The sequence below is a fragment of the Lutra lutra genome, chromosome 4 (genome assembly GCF_902655055.1).
Source record: "Lutra lutra chromosome 4, mLutLut1.2, whole genome shotgun sequence".
Taxonomy (NCBI): Eukaryota; Metazoa; Chordata; class Mammalia; order Carnivora; family Mustelidae; genus Lutra; species Lutra lutra.
Window position 1 is genome coordinate 93,601,226 of NC_062281.1, and position 17,269 is coordinate 93,618,494.

Here is a 17,269-nt window from a genome sequence, read left to right on the forward strand (position 1 = left end):
CCCATGTTTCAAAAGACAAAGCTGTTATATAGCCAGGCTGGCAGTACAGGAAATAGTTCAGGCTTTCTGGAAATAGGTGAGGGGGTAACCACTCTATCTAACAGCAGCTCCTTAGGTACAGGTCCGTGCAGTCAAAGTCAGTGAATGTTTTAAGTCTTAAGCTTAAATATTAGAAAGTATCAGTGATATAAGTCTTTTCTGCAGATTTGGTACAGAGTTTCCAACTTCAGCCCTGCTGGCTAGGGGGCCATGCATATGGGGGAAAGGGAGAAATCAGAGGGAGATGGCAAAAAGTGTAATTTTAGCTGCTGTCTGAAAGCCACCTGTGAAGGGAATCACCTTTCTCTTCTGGACTCACTTCCAGGTGCAGCTTCAGGGGACGATACAGAAGACACTAGCGCCGAGTTCACAGACAGCATCAAGGAGGAAGCTGCACACAGTAACCAGCAAGTAAGTCCAAGTCAGGTTCTGGGTTCCCAGGGTGGCAGGCTCATAGCCCTTTGGGGTCTGGTAGTCTCCTGCAGCCCTTGAAAGCCTAGAGTAAGAAGCTCTCTTTTTCTCAAAACCACTTCCCAGTCTTCTTTCCACCCTCCCTGAGCTTCCCAGCCACCTTGCCAGCCAACCCCTATCCTCACTCCACTTTTCTCTCCAATCCACCTTTTCTCCCCCCCCCTCCTTCTATCTCTTGCTCCTCCTTCCCACCTTCGCCTCTCTGTACCACCTATGTACTACCTATAGCTCTAGCTTCAGAAGAATTTGTACTTACAACAAGACCATGGACAGTTCCCCTCTTGTTTTTTTTTTTTTGTTTTGTTTTGTTTTGTTTGTTTGTTTTGTTTTTGTTTTTGTTTTTTTTAATCAGAAACACACCACAGAAGACAGGGAGTCATCAGACGGCTGCTGGGGGAGGTGGCAGGCCCAAGATCCACTTCAGGAAAAGTGCTGAGAACCTCCAAGAGGATCGGAAATGCTTCCAAAGCAGGGATCTGTCTTGGTGAAATCTCATTACACAAAACAGAAGTCTGTTGGACAACCTGACAGACCACCCAGGTTGGGACAAATCAGTGACCAGCAGGTGACACTTCAAGAGCAAGCCCCTATCAAACCTCAGAACTTGGTACCCAGGGCTGAAATACTGTTCACAACAGCCATCACTGAAGGTGTAACCAGCAGTTCACAAGCTCAAGAGTTGAATGCCTTGGACCTCAGAGATTAAGTCACTGACAGTGATCCCAGTGCACTCACTGGCACTCCTGTGTGTCTCCACCTTGCCCAGTGACACTTAGCAATCACACCTCCTACATGGACTGTGCCTGTGAGTCTCTGAGTTATTCAGGAGAAAGTGGATCATTTGGTATCTGTCCTTCTGTAGAAGTAGCTGGGCTTTTCCAGGGATAGCTTCCTTGGAGCTATTAGAGAAACTGCTGGGAAAATGAGGCTCTCTGGGTCTGCCTCTATACCTCCTGTATAATAAAAAAAGGAGACCAACAAAAAGAACGTACATGCGCATTCCTAAAATCTCACTGGACTTGGCACAGTCTTTGGCTCGTGAGGACATGAGTAGTTGGTTGTCTGGGATACCTCACATTCTCAACACCATTTCTTCCCCTTCTACCAAGATCCCCTTTTTGTTGCTCTAGCCATACATTACCCTTACTTCTCCCTTAAATTCTTGCATGAATTCCACTTCTCCTTTTGCTTGAACAGCTTCTTCTAAGTTCTCCTAACCAATGCTTGTGACTTTAATTATGTACAGGATTGCCTCTCCAGACAGATCCCTCTGCCTCCCACTCTTTCCACTGAGGGGCTCTGGGGAGAAGAGAGGCATATGCAAGATAAGCAAATGTCCATTCTAAGAGTTAGATTGGGGTATCAGCCAGTCATGTGATTATTGCTGCTGTGGACAGGATTAGTTCCAGAAAAAGTGAACAAGAGGCACAGATGTGAAGACAGCCAAAATTTGATTGACATGATCTTAACTATGAGTAGTCATGTGAGCCCTTTGCTCTAGTTCTCAGTTGTAGGCAAACAGGTTTGTAAAGTTATTCCTTCTCAACCTTCCTTCCTATAGCCTAGCATGGAGCAAATAACCAGATGACATTTTGAGAAGGTCAGATCAACCCTGGACTAAACCTTTTGCATTGGGGCATGTATATTTCCCTTGCAATGGCTTCCCTACTGCTAGGCAGAGATACTTAATGAATTATTTGTTAGCCTTTGGATAGGGCTCATGATGGACAAATTTATATACCTGCTGGATGGAGATATCTTGGATAAGCATAATTTTCTTTCCATCACCTTTCCTTGAAAATCAATGTCTAGTTTTGTGTAGGAGGAACCTTGTTGTATGAAATCATTGTAGATTCACTTCAGCTTTTCTGGAGTTTGAATGCGTGACTCTCCGGCTTCCAAATAAATAAAGCTTGTTTTGCCATAACTGTTTTGTGTCCAGATTTGTTTTGTGTCCAACTGTGTTTGCTGGTTTCCAGAGAAATAGACTCTTACAGTTAGGTTCTGAGTTCCTCTTTGCCGCATTCTTGGAAGGTAAACTTTATTCAACACCAAGCTACCTCCCTACCTCAAGTATACACAGATGTCCCCTAACAAACGCATCCCACATTGTGTTCCTTCCAAGGCAAGAGCTATCTTTTGGCCAAAGCAAGTTGCTTCATCCTTATTTTTAGACTCATTCACATCTGGAAGTCTCAGTTCTGGCTATGTTGGTAATTTTCCCCAGGTATCTCCCACAAAATCCCATTCTCAAGCAAATGCAAGGTCTCTGATAAATAACTAGGAAATGCCTGCGAAATCAATCAAACATTGCCTTTCTTCATTTGAATGTGTGCAACAGAAAAAAGTTATCAAGTGGCAAATGCAATGATGGAGAAAAAAGTCAGTAGACTTCGTGTGAAGAACTTGAAAAAAAAAAATCATTAATACCTTTCACATGTGTGAGAACTGATTTACATTGTGAAACATACGTCATAGGGTAAAAATAAAACAGTGCGATTCAAACAGGAGATCAGACTTGCATATGAATTTCTGTAGGGTAAAAGGAAACCCAGCACACACAAAAGAGGTTTAATTTTACCATGGAAGCAATTGAACAAATGAATTAGGAACTGGCCAGTGGGGTGGAAACTGTATGAGATATAATTAACAATAGACCTAAAGGATTTATACTAACACCACACATACTGAAAGCCCTGGGATTTTATTTGGGAAAAATATATAGAAATGTCAACTTTCCATAGATGAGCAAGAAAAACTTATTAAAAAGCTAGATTCTGAGTCATTTTTCATACATTTGCATTTCAATTTTAAAGATAAGTTAGCCTAAAGTAGGCTTCCGCTGACACAGAACCCAAATTAGCTGGGAAACAAATCATAGCTCTATTTTCTAATTTTAAAGTGGGAAATTAGACCAGGTGTACCTTCAGGTCCTTTCTGGTATAGACATTCCATGGTTCTTTTTTTTTTTTTATTTTTAAAGACACTATGTATATTTAAATCAGTGAAAGAAAACATACATTCAGAAGGTAGTATAAAAATAGATAGGTATAGATGGGGCACCTGTGGCTCAGTCAGTTACTCCGGCATCCAGGTCTTGATCTTAGCTGAGGTCTTGATCTCTAGGTCATGAATTCAGGTGCCATGTTGTGCTCATCCCTGGGTATGGAGCCCACTTAAAAAAAAGATATCATTAAAATGAGATTTTTTTGATTTATTTATTTGAGAGAGAGAGCACGAGCAGGGGGTAGGGGGAGAGGGATAAGCAGACTCCCTGCTGATCAGGTAGCCCAACATGGAGCTCGATCCCAGGACCCTGGGATCATGACCTGAGCCGAAGGCAAACACTTGATCAACTGACCCACCCAGGAGCCCGAAAGTGAGATGTTATTTTTAAAGAGAAAGAACACTTAGTTTTTAGCAAAGAATAAAGTGCCCATATTCAAAGCTGATGGTAATGCTTATTTATGTTTTTAAAGGTTTTATTTATTTGAGAGAGAGAGAAAGAGAGTACAAGCAAGGACAGGGGCAGAGGAGGAAGCAGACTCCCCACTGAGCAGGAAGCCCAATGTGGGACTCAGTCCCAGGACCCTGAGATCAAGACCTGAGGCTGAAGGCAGATGCTTAACCGACTGAGTCACCCAGGTGCCCTGCCAATGTTTATTTTAGTTAAGTTCATTGGAAAGGGTTTATATAGAAAGGTAACATCTCATAATTTAAATGAGGGGTTGAAGTCCTAAATTTTCAGAAGTGGTTTTATCCAGTCCCCCTTTCTTTACTTTGTCCCAAGTGCTTGGTGGCACATGTGGAGATAGGCCAAGCTAACTGAGCCTGGTAGGAGAACAAGAGAGGCAAAAGTCAGGCTCAGAACCCGAGGAAGGCCTGGGAAATGAGCAGCTGTGTCTATGCATCTTTCTTCATTCTCTTTCTTTGCAACCTCAATGGCTGTGTTACTGGCAAATTCATGCTGTGAATCGACTCCACCCATGCAGCCTAGGTCTTACCAAGCTCCATTACTAGCAGAAGTCTGTGGCTTTGTGCCAGGCCAAGCAGCTCTGTCAGTCATTGATCCATGTAAGCAGCTCTGGGCCCTGTTCTGTTCTATATATTTGTAACCTGAATGAAGGTATAAAGCATGTAATTAATTCTCCAAATCATGCCCAATTGAGTGGCTACTACTTGATTTATGGAGATGCCCATAAAATATTTTGAAGACTTTGATCATTGAGAAATGATTCTGAATAGCCAGAATGAATTTACCAGTGACAAGTACAAGTCACACTGTTAATACAGATAGAAGAAACACCAGAAGCCCGAAATAGCTGTGGTAGAGAGGTGGGAAATTGGGAGGTCAACATAGACCCGAAACTAAGTAGAACCCCAAAGTGCAGTCGCAAGAGGAGAAAGAAGCAACATGTCTATGGGATGTATTAAGATTAATATTGGATGGATGGACAAGAAACCCTTGCAGAAAAATACCTAGTCACACACGGAGTGGGTTTTCATACTCAGGTTTTGGTTTCTCTACTTTTAAGAGTGTGGGGGAAATTGGAAAGGAACCCAAGATGAACAATAAAAAAGTCTTTTTAAAAATTCTCCTTTGAGGAAAAGCTACACGATCTGCTTGAGTTGACGCACTGAAGAGTAACTTCAGGAGTATCCACGGAACATAGAAAGGTGTTGGGAAGTTGTTTCCACCTTGTTTTCTCCTCAGGTGCTTAGATTTGTAAAGAGAGTTTGCCTGTCAGCATCAGCGCAAGAGTGATAAGCAACAAGTGGGCAGGTGGCCTCACTTTAACTTCTCCGTAGTTATGGGGTGTGATTCTCCTGCTGCCAGTGAACTTAAACTGCTGTTTTACCTGTGGCTGAGTGCCTCCTGTCTCAGTCTTCCTTTTTAGGCCATGAGGTGCAGGCTTGGCCTTAGGCTCTGAGAGCTGGTGTCTCAAGCCGAGATCTTTATAGTCAAGGACTTGGATGTTGTGGTGTCAAGGAAGTTTCCTGTCTTGTAAGAAGCATGTCAGGAGACTCGGTTCCCCAGGGAGAGAAGAATCACAGCATCCACATTCTCTGGTCCTGGGTAAAACTCAATTGTTTGCATTGGGTTTTTATTTATGATAGGCTTGTTTTTTGTTTTTTTTTTTTTTTTTTTTTTTTCTGACCCACATCTGGATGTGGCTCTTTGCCCATGGCGGCAGTTCCGAACACCGGCTCTCTCGTGTCCTCCCCATCCAGACCAGTCTCCAGGGCCCTTGTAGCTGAGGAAGTCCTTAGGGCGAGCTCATTTTAGGGCTGTCTTTTTTGTTCCCATTAATGGCTGCCTTTGCAATCTGATGTTCCTCTTGAATCCTCTCTCATGACCTAACTTCTTTATAAATTATGATTTTCTTTCAGCTCATCAAGGTGGCCTTGGAGAAAATCCTAGCAACTGTGGAGACCCAGAATGCATGTCTTCCCCCTCCTTCCTCAGCAGGAGGGAACAATAACAGAGTTCTTTAGGAGGAAATGCTCCACCTGAGGGCCGAGATGCACCAACACTTAGAGGAGAAGAGGAGAGCTGAGGGGGAACTGAAAGAGCTAAAGGCTCAAATTGAGGAAGCAGGATTCTCCTCTGTGGCCCACATCAGGTAGGACACTGCCCAGAGGAGGAGAGCCTGCTAATCCGGAAGTCACCATAGGCTAGGGAGTTCACCTCACTGCAACGAAGGCATTTGTGCTGCTCTAGGGCTTCCTGGTCCACATCCCAAGCTTTGTGCATTAATGGTTCAAATTCTTAAGAGAAAACTCAATAATATTGGATAATGGTGATCATTCAAATTATTTAAATCTGGCCTTAATTCCGTGTAATAATGCCCATTATTAGCCATAGAGTCACAAGTGAAAATCTGCCAGTGTATGACTGGAACATTTTGAAGAATGTCCTACTACCCATGACTACCCTACATGACTACCCATGACTACCCTACTGCTGCGTGTGGAACCAGAAGAGTCCCTGAGGGAAGATGATGTATACAGGGCCCCCTTTTCTTCCACTCAGCTCTCTCTTAGCAGCATGAATCCCTAAATCATGGAACAGTACTTTTAACAATATCTGCTGTTTGTTAACTTTACAGAAGTGATATATAGCTGATTCATGGGTTAGATTGACCACCATGTGTTTTTTTCTTTTAATATTTTCTTTATTTATTTGAGAGACAGACAGAGATAGAGCACATGTTGGGAGGAGAGGGAGAAGCGGATTCCCTGCTGAGCAGGGAGCCTGACTCGGGGCTTGATCCCAGCATCCTGGGATCATGACCTTAGCCTACAGCAGACACTTAGCTGACTGAGCCACCCAGGTGCCCCTGACCACTCTGGTTTTCATGGCATTTTTCAAAAGATGCTTAGGGAACATACTGATAAGGTCGGACGAATCCATTCATTCGTTCATCCCTGAGGGTCATAATCATCATGAGGCCTGTTGTTTAGAGCACAGCAGTGCAATTGTACAATTTCTAATTCACGCCCTATAGTTTCCCTGCCTATTATGTGCCACTTAAACGTCCCCACGTCATAGAATAATATTAGTGCTGAAGAGGACCTTGGCATCTAGCCTAATCCTTATTTCATAGACAAGGAAACACCAGTCTAAAAAGTTCTAGCAGCTTGCTCAAAGTTGCATATTAGTCCATGGCTAGACGCCTGCCTCTGAATTTTTAATATCTAAGTCTTTTCTTCTATGCTGTATACTTTTTAGAACAGTCTTGGAAATACTCTTGTGATCATCATTCATGCTGGTTCTTTTACACTGAATTATGATATTCCTTCCTTTTTTTAAGATTTTTATTTATTTGATAGAAATATAGAGAGAGCACAAGTACATAGAGCAGCAGGCAGAGGGGGAGGGAGAAGCAGGCTCTCTGTTGAGCAGGGAGCCCAATGTAGGGCTTGAACCGAGGACCCTGGGATCATGACCTGAGCTGAAGGCAGACACTTAAAGGACTGAAGACACCCAAGCACCCCTTTCTTCCTTACTCTTTCTTTCTTTCTTTCTTTCTTTCTTTCTTTCTTTCTTTCTTTTTTTTAACAGAGAAAAAGAGAGTACATGTGAGAGCATATGCACAAGGAGGGGGAGGGTTGGAAGGAGAGGAGAGAGAGAATCTTGAACAGCCTCCATGCCTGGTGCAGAGCCTGATGTGGAGCTCAATCTCACAGCCCTGAGATTATGACCTGAGCTGAAATCAAGAGTCAGATGCATAAACGATTGAGTCACCCAGGTGCCCCCATGATATTTTTTTCTACTGAAATGAAATTCTACTTAAGTGAAAGCCCATGATTGTTGTTGAAGTAATCTCTCTGCTCACCATGGGGCAACCTCGAGATCAAGAGTCACATGCTCTTCTGTCTGAGCCAGCCAGTTCAGGATTCTAAGAAACACAATCTAGGGGGAGAGCCAACTGCTAATTCTTTAGATATGAATTACTAGTTTCTTGTGCCTCTTCTAGTCAGCAGTTCTCAATACAGCGTGCTTACGGATCACCTGCAGGACTTAAGTAAAATGTAGATCCATAGGCCTTAGCTCTAAATTTGTGGGGGGTTTTTGTTTTGTTCTGTTTTGTTCTGTTTTACAAGTACCTCATAGAATTCTGATGTTAGTACTTTTCAGGTCTGCAGCTGGTATAGCAGAATAAAATGACTCATCTGTTATAGACGCTGAACTGACTAGACCATATATGCAATTCCATTTAAGCATCCAGTAGCTCTACTAAGTATGAGTTATCCTTATTTTATATAAAAGGATACTAAGTGGGGCACCTGGGTGGCTCAGTGGGTTAAAGCCTCTGCCTTCTGGCTCAGGTCATGATCCCACAGTCCTGGGATTGAGCCCCGCATCGGGCTCTCTGCTCAGCAGGGAGCCTGCTTCCTCCTCTCTCTCTGCCTGCCTCTCTGCCTACTTGTGATCTCTGTCTGTCAAATAAATAAATAAAATCTTTTAAAAAATCCACATTTAAAGAAAAGATAAATAAATAAAAGGATACTGAGGCTCAAAGAGGTTAAGCAAACTGCTTATTTAAATGAATTGCTTTGTTAAAGCAATGTTGTTGATTTTTTTAACACTTCCATCCAACCCTGGCGAAGGGTTCGGTGTGAAGAAAGGATGGAGTCTAGAATGTCATGGTGAAAATTAGTTGATTATCCATTTTATGTCTTCTACAAGTATGCATGTTTTATGTGGCAGGCACTGTGGAGGCTCTGGGGATACAGGGTGAACAGGATAGGAAGAGTCCCTGACCTCATGAAGATGATTTATCGAAAGAGCCAGATGTAAAGCAAATAATTACAGAAGTACATTTGATTGCAGTTCTGATTGGTATTATTTATTTCTTGTTTTCCTAGGTCCCAATTTCTCATCCAGTGGTTGAAAACTGACCAATGATAAATAATAGAATTGTAGGACCCATAATAAATTTGTCCCAGGAAAGGTCTTTCTTATTCTTTATTTTTTTTTCTTAACACTGTAAGTACCCTTGTTTATTCCAGAGACCAGTGAAAAGTAGAACATGAGAATGAGGGGATGCCTGGGTAGCTCAGTTGGCTGAGCATTTGCTTTTGACTTGGGCCATGATCCCCTGTTCTGGGATCAAGTCCCGTATCCAGCTCTCTGCTCAGTGGGGGGCCTGCTTCTCCCTCTTCCTCTCCCCCTGCCTCTGCCACTACTTACTACTTATGCTCTCATTCTCTCTCTATCTCAAATAAATAAAATCATAAAAAAAAAAGAACATGAGGCTAGATGACCAGGATAAAGACAACTAGATCATGTGTGTTGAGTCCAAGAATTTTTAGGGACTGACTGTGTTGTCACCAAGTAGCTGTGGTAATGCGGGAGTCTCTCCTCCTGAGTCTATCCAATAAGGGAGCCCTTGTCCATCTCTGAGGTGGCTTCCTGCTTTGGGGTGTCTCTGAGTCTCTGCTGGGCTGAGATGGGGGCTACAGAAACTGAGGCTGAGAGAGGAGTAACCCCCTCATGGTGTGTGTGTGTTTCCTGCAGGAACACCATGCTGAGCCTTTGCCTTGAAAATGTAGAGCTGAAAGAGCAGATGGGTGAAGCAATGTCTGATGGATGGGAGATCGAGGAAGACAAGGAGAAGGGCGAGGTGGCAGTAGAAACTGTGGTAGCCAGAGGGGGTCTGAATGAGAGTAGCCTTCAGGCTGAGTTCAGAAAGCTCCATGGAAAACTGAAGAATGCCCACAACATCATCAGCCTCCTCAAAGAACAGCTCGTGCTGAGCAGTAAGGACGGGAATAATAAGCTTAGCCCAGAGCTCCTTGCACGCCTGGCCTGGGAGATCGACAGAATGAACACAGAGCTGTTCTGTTCTCCTGAGAAGCCCCAATGCCAGGAAGAGGAGTTCATGACCATAAAGCCCTGCCCCAGACCCCAGAGTCTTGACCTTGGGGCTGCCTCACCGTGGATGGCCACCACCAAGTAAGTGTGGGTTTAGATGGAAATAGAGACCTATGGAGAAGGCCTGGAAGTAACAGTTTTTACCTAAAACAGTTCTGCTCCATGGGTCAGAAGGGACTGAGGGAAGGGCACCTTTGAACCCCAAGCAGTGGTAATAATATTCCGTACACATTCAGCTTTTGGAAAAGCTTTTACAACATTGTTTCACAAACATTACTTGGGTAATTAATTTTTCATAAATAGTGTTTCATTTTCCAGATGGCACACTAGGCATTGGGCAGCAGGCAGAGAGACCTGGTCTCTGCCCGTAAGACTGCAGTGTGGTGGGGAAAGATGGCATAAAACAGGTCATTTCAATAGGATGCCATATAGGGATACACGGGACTTAAGGCAGCCCCGTGGTGTGTAATGACATCTCTCCGTATCACTGCCATTTTCATCACAGTCCATCCTAGGTGTCTGTTCATGGGCCACAGGATTGGGCTGTTGGGATCCTCCTAAGGGGAGGGGCTTTGCTGACTATTGAGTAAATGGAGACTAGAGAGGATTCGGGGTGGGGGGAGTGGAGGACAAGGCTGGGACAGGAGCATGAGGATAGATGAGGAGAGGTTTCTACCCTTTCTTTAACCGCTGAACCAACCTTTAACTGAGAGCCCCTCAGTAGACTCTAGTGGCACTGTACTTTGTGCTGAAAATACAGAGATGAATAAAACATTATCCTAGCCCTGCAGGAGCTTGGAGCTGGAAAGCAAGCCACTACCATAGGGCTTGAGGAATGCTGGAACAAACCCATGAATATAGTCCACGGGGTGGGGGGGGGGTCAGAAAGGGACTGCCTGGGACTGTTACTGCCTGGTCCCTATGCTGGCTCTTTTCACAGCTGGATAACTGGCCCCAGGCCCAAGACCCTGGGACCCCATCAGAATTTAGCCTTCCTGGGTCCACGAAGCACCTGCTCTCCCAGCTGGCCCAGTGCAGACAAGGCTACCAAGACCTCCAGGAGAGGCTGCTGATATCAGAAGCCACGGTCTTTGCCCAGGCCAACCAGATGGAGAAATACAGAGTCATGCTTAGTAAGTCTTAGGTTCACCATCACTAAGAAAGCTGCCTACGTGCTTTGTAGACTTCCCTTTTCTTCCACAGCCTCAAAACAAATTTAATCCCAACCAGTGTCCTAGAATTGTGGAAATGGTTATTTAACTTCAGTTTTCACACCTGGCAGAGAAGAACAAAAAACAAAGCAAGTTTGCAGTGAGCATATAGGGAAGAAACGGGCTAAGATCTAGGTTTACTGATTTCTGCTATAGTCAGCAAAATCCTTTACATCTCTCAACTTATACTGATAGTTTCTCTCCTCCTCTTGGCACCAAATCACAATCGTCAAAAATATACCATCACCGTTGGTTTAGAATCCATGCTTTCTACTAGAACTTCCTACGGTGATTGAAATGCTTATGGAGCACATGAGATGTGTCTAATTCAACTTCGGAATTTTGTTTACTTTTAATTAATTTAATATGAAGTAGTCACATGTGGCTAGTAGCTATCTTTTTAAAATTTTTATTTATTTTTATTTTTAAAATATTTTTTATTTTTTTAAAGATATTTGCACCCCTGTGTTTATTGCAGAATTATTTTTTTTAATTTCTTTTCAGCGTAACAGAATTCATTGTTTATGCACCACACCCAGTGCTCCATGCAATATGTGCCCTCCATAATACCCACCACCTGGCTCCCACAACCTCCCATCCCCCACCCCCTCAAAACTCTCAGATTGTTTTTGAGAGTCCATAGTCTCTCATGGTTTGCCTCCCCTTCCAATTTCCCTCAACTCCCTTCTCCTCTCCATCTCCCTATGTCCTCCATGTTATTTGTTATGCTCCACAAATAAGTGAAACCATATGATAACTGACTCTCTCTGCTTGACTTATTTCACTCTTCCAGTCCTGTCCATGTTGCTACAAAAGTTGGGTATTCCTCCTTTCTGATGGAGGCATAATACTCCATAGTGTATCTGGACCACATCTTCCTTATCCATTCGTCCGTTGAAGGGCATCTTGGATTTTCCCACAGTTTGGCGATTGTGGCCATTGCTGCCATGGACATTGGGGTACAGATGGCCCTTCTTTTCACTACATCTGTATCTTTGGGGTAAATACCCAGTAGTGCAATGGCAGGGTCATAGGGAAGCTCTATTTTTAATTTCTCAAGGAATCTCCACACTGTTCTCCAAAGTGGCTGTACCAACTTCCATTCCCACCAACAGTGTAAGAGGGTTCCCCTTTCTTCACATCCTCTCCAACACACATTGTTTCCTATGTTGTTAATTTTGGCTATTCTAACTGGTGTAAGGTGGTATCTCAATGTGATTTTTATTTCAATCTCCCTGATGGCTAGTGATGATGAACATTTTTTCATGTGTCTCTTAGCCATTTGTATGTCTTCATTGGAGAAGGGTCTGTTCATGCCTTCTGCCCATTTTTTGACATGAGTATCTGTTTTGTGTGTGTTGAGTTTGAGAAGTTCTTTATAGATCCTGGATATCAGCCTTTTGCCTGTACTGTCATTTGTAAATATCTTCTCCCATCCCGTGGGTTTTGTTTTGTTGACTGTTTCCTTTGCTGTGAAGAAGCTTGTGATCTTGATGAAGTCCCAGAAGTTGATCTTCGCTTCTGCTTCCTTTGCCTTTGGAGACATATCTTGAAAGAAGTTGCTATGGCTGATATCGAAGAGGTTATTGCCTATGTTCTTCTCTAGGATTCTGATGGATTCCTGTCTCACGTTGAGGTCTTTTATCCATCTCGAGTTTATCTTTGTGAATGATGTAAGAGAATGGTTGAGTTTCATTCTTCTACATATGGCTGTCCAATTTTCCCACCACCATTTATTGAAGAGACTGTCTTTTCTCCACTGCATATTTTTTCCTGCTTTGTTGAAGATTATTTGACCATAGAGTTGAGGGTCCATATCTGGACTCTCTGCTCTGTTCCACTCGTCTATGTGTCTGTTTTTATGCCAGTACCATGCTGTCTTGGTGATCACAGCTTTGTAGGAAAGCTTGAAATCAGGCAACGTGATGCCCCCAGTTTTGTTTTTCTTTTTCAACATTTCCTTAGCGATTCGGGGTCTCTTCTGATTCCATACAAATTTTAGGATTGTTTGCTTCAGCTCTTGGAAAAATACCAGTAGAATTTTGATTGGAATGCATTAAAAGTAAAGATTGCTCTAGGCAGTATAGACATTTTAACAATGTTTATTCTTCTGATCCAAGGGCATGGAATGGTCTTCCATCTTTTTGTGTCTTCATGAGTGTTCTGTAGTTCCTCGAGTATAAATCTTTTACCTCCTTGGTTAGGTTTATTCCCAGGTATCTGATGGTTCTTGGTGCTATAGTAAATGGAATCAATTCTCTAATTTCCCTTTCTGTATTTTCATTGTTAACGCATAAGAAAGCAACTGATTTCTGTACATTGACTTTGTATCCTGCCACATTACTTAATTGCTGTGTGAGTTCTAGTAGTTTAGGGGTGGAGTCTTTTGGGTTTTCCATATAAAGTATCATGTCATCTGCGTAGAGAGAGACTTTGACTTCTTCATTGCCAATTCGAATACCTTTTATTTCTCTTTGTTGTCTGATTGCTGTTGCTAGGACTTCTAATACTATGTTGAAGAAGAGTGGTGAGAGTGGCATCCTTGTTGTGTTCCTGATCTCAACGGGAATGCTGTGAGCCCCACTGAGGATGATATTTGCGGTGGGCTAGTAGCTATGTTATAGAACTGTATGGATCTTGATGTTTTAGGACTCTAAATTAGTTCAACCCCATTCACATATTTACTGAGCCTCTGTGGATAAAGCACTTGCTAGTTTCATGGGGGCTTCTAGGGATGATAATATATATATATACCCAACATAAAGATATCTGATCTCCACAAAGCCTCAGTTGTTGTAGGTGAGATCACCAGTGGCCCACAGAGGCTCATCCTGGTGGAGGGAAGTCCTGCCTGGAGTGAGTGGTCTCTTCTCCCACTTGGGTCCAAAGAAGCATCCATTCTACTTTGGCTGTAAACTCCCTGCCCCTTGAGGGCTAGGGCACGTGCCACTGAGGTTGAGGGGGTACGTGGGGCATTCCGAGAGCCCCTGTGACACCCTCTGTCTCTTCCCAAGCAGGTGAATCCTTGGTGAAGCAGGACAGCAAGCAGGTGCAGGTGGACCTCCAGGATCTGGGCTATGAGACCTGCGGCCGAAGTGAGAATGAAGCTGAGCGGGAAGAGAGTACCAGTCCCGGTAGGAACTCAAGGGCAGGGCTCACCTGGCCTCCCTGGAGTCGGCCTTCCCATCTGGGATCTGCTGGTCAGTCCCACACCTAATGAGGAGTAGGGCCCAGGGGTATGGTAGACGGAAGGGGACCCAGGACCCGTGAGGCACAGGAAGTTTGGCAGAGAACTCTTGTCCAACACGAGGCTGAGTGTGATTGGGAATGTCTCTAATTAGTTTCCAACATACTGCTGTTGATTAAAAGAAGGAAAGTTCTGTCCAACTGATGATCATCTAAGGCTTACTTTTTACTGAAGAGACCTGATGAGCTTGTGGAGACATGTAAACCCTAAGCTAAAAAATCTGTTTTTCCATCCTAGAAGGACATTGACTGTAGAGACACCCACCAAACTGAAATTGAAAAAAGAAAAAACACTCAGGGCAGTGGAAGGTGACTGTACCTGGTTCCTGACCTTCAGGCTATTGAGTGGGTGGAAATACCGTGTCTGAATGCTAGTAAAGCATGGAGCTGAATAAAGTACTGCCTCAACTTTCGCTCTAGTGATTCCTATCCCTGGCACCAGAGTTGCCTCCAAGCCTCAGCAGCACAGTGTAGCTTTGTCTTCTCTCAGAGTGTGAGGAGCACGACAGCCTCAGGGAAACAGCCCTGATGGAGTGGTGCCTGGAGTCTTCAGCAGCTAGCCCCCCAGGAAAGAAGCCTTTGAAGAGCCCTTGAGGGAAGCAGGAGGAGTTCCGTGCATACGGAAAGTTGGAAGACATCTCTCTCCTGCAGAAGGACATCGAAGACATGAAGGCCCAGCTGCAGAATGCCAACAAGATCATCCAGAACCTCAAGAGCCAGATCCGGTCCCTCTCAGTTACAAGTGATTATTCATCTAGTCTGGAGACATCGCGAAAGCTGAAGGCCATTGACATCCTCGAGGGATCCTCACCTCACAGTGTCACTGACAAGGATGAGGGGTGGCTGTCTGATGGCACTGGGGTTTCCTACCCACCGGGGATTCAGGCTAAAAAGGATCGGGAGAGTCTGATCTAGAGAGTGTCCCAGCTAGAGGCACAGCTCCTGAAAACTGGAGTAGAAGGGAAGCTGGCAGTGGAATTGACATCAGCCTCCTGGCCTGGGTAAGGGGGACACTCTTTGGACCTGATAGGATTGAAAATGTCTAAGTTTGTGTTGGAGGTGGGCTAGCCCAGGCAGTAGAAGAGAGAACCCAATAGGGTGATCAGAAGAGTGCCTACTTCAAGGCTAGGCCTAGATCCAAAGAAAGGTCAGTAGGCCCTGCTTGGGAGACACCAGGTCTCTGGGATTTCCTCTCAGGAATCTATTAGTAAAGCGACTGGATATGTGGTGTAGTAGGAATACTGGAGTCAGATTGCCTGGGTCTGAATCCTAACTCTGGCACTTTCTAGCTGTTCAACTTATTTAGACTTTCTGGGCTCTTTCCTTACCTATTAAATGAGGAGACTAAGAGAACCTATCTCAACACGTGGTTACTGGGTTTAAACCAATTAGTACAAGTGATCAAAATTGCCTAACATATATTAAGCTCTCAGTACAACTTACCATAACTGTTACTGTTTTTGATACTTTGTGTTGGAAGACACCGGCTATCTGTCCTTGTTATCTGCACTGAGTATCAGAACATGCAAAAGCTTAGTGGCCTCAAACAATAATTCATGTGGATTTATAGAGCTCATCATTGTGGCTGTTGCTTGGAGGTCTCTCCTGGGGCAGCCATCTGATGGCTTCATGTGTCTGGTGATATGATGCTCCTTGCCTTCTCTCTGTCCCCCTTTGGCTTTGTCTTCCAGGGTCTTTCTTCTTGGGATGGGCCTCTCAAGTGGTCTCAGGGTAGTTCCACTTCTATATGGCGGCTGGCTTCCAACAGAGCGGAAGTAGAAGTTGCCAGGACAGTTCAGAGCTACTCAACTTAGCACAGTGTCGCTTCCCTTATTACCTGAGTCACAGTGCTCACAGAGCTTGCCCAAATTTAAGGAGGTGGAGAACAGCCTCTACCTGCCAATGAGAGAATGAGCAAAGGCACATTGGCAAAACAACATGTGGAACAGGAATGTAATGTCCTTCTTGGCAAAACAGTCTGTCATAATAGAGATGATCTTCCAAATAGAATAGAATAGAATAGAATAGAAAGATCTTATCTAGATTTAGGATTAAGTGATTCCTCCACCCCCAAGTTTATGTATTTATTTATTTTACATAATGTCTCCACCCAACGTGGGGCTTGAACTCCTGACCCTGTCATCAAGAGTCATGAGCTCTTCTTACTGAGCCAGCCAGCCAGGCATCCCAGGATTAAGTGATTCTAGTCACTGAACTTATTTTTATTTATTGTGTCTATTGAATATCTACTCAATAAATACAGTTAGTGTTTCTTGAGTATCAGCTGTGAATCTACACTCTACTAGTCCCATGAAGAATGTAAAATTGGGCACCATATTTACCTCCACAGACCTAGTATTTTCCTGGATGTAGGGCTAACTTGCACAAAACATTGTAAGAATCACTAAATTGCTAAACTGACATCATGTACTAGAGCAGGATTTACTCTTAAATACATTGGTTTCTATGCCAGAATTTTGCCTGGGGAGCTCCTTTGAAATGTTCTCATGGAAAACTCTACTGAAGGCCCGTAATTTCACATTCACTCGTTTTCATTCTTACTTTTTCCTCTTCTCTCCTGTATTAGGAAATATGATTCCCTGATTCAGGATCAGGCCTGAGAGCTGTCGTACCAATGCCAGAAGATACAAGAAGGGAGAGGCATCTGTTACCTTCTCACCCAGCATGCAAAAGATACAGTAAAATCTTTTGAGGACCTTCTTAGGAGCAATGACATTGACTACTACCTAGGGCAGAGCTTCTGAGAGCAACTTGCCCAGGGAAGCCAGTTGACAGAGAGGCTTACCAGCAAACTCAGCACCAGTAAGTTGGCCACAGGGCTTTGGCACACACTCGGTCACTCCCACAGCCCCAAGCCCATGTGGCCACCACACCTCCACCACAGTCTTTTAACAGAGGT

At 43.9% G+C, this 17,269-nt stretch overlaps 1 pseudogene; it reads left to right on the plus strand.

The window, feature by feature from the left end:
• Positions 1–249: 249 nt before the first annotated feature.
• Positions 250–17,269, plus strand: part of LOC125097335 (myomegalin-like) — a 52,028-nt pseudogene continuing 35,008 nt past the window's right edge.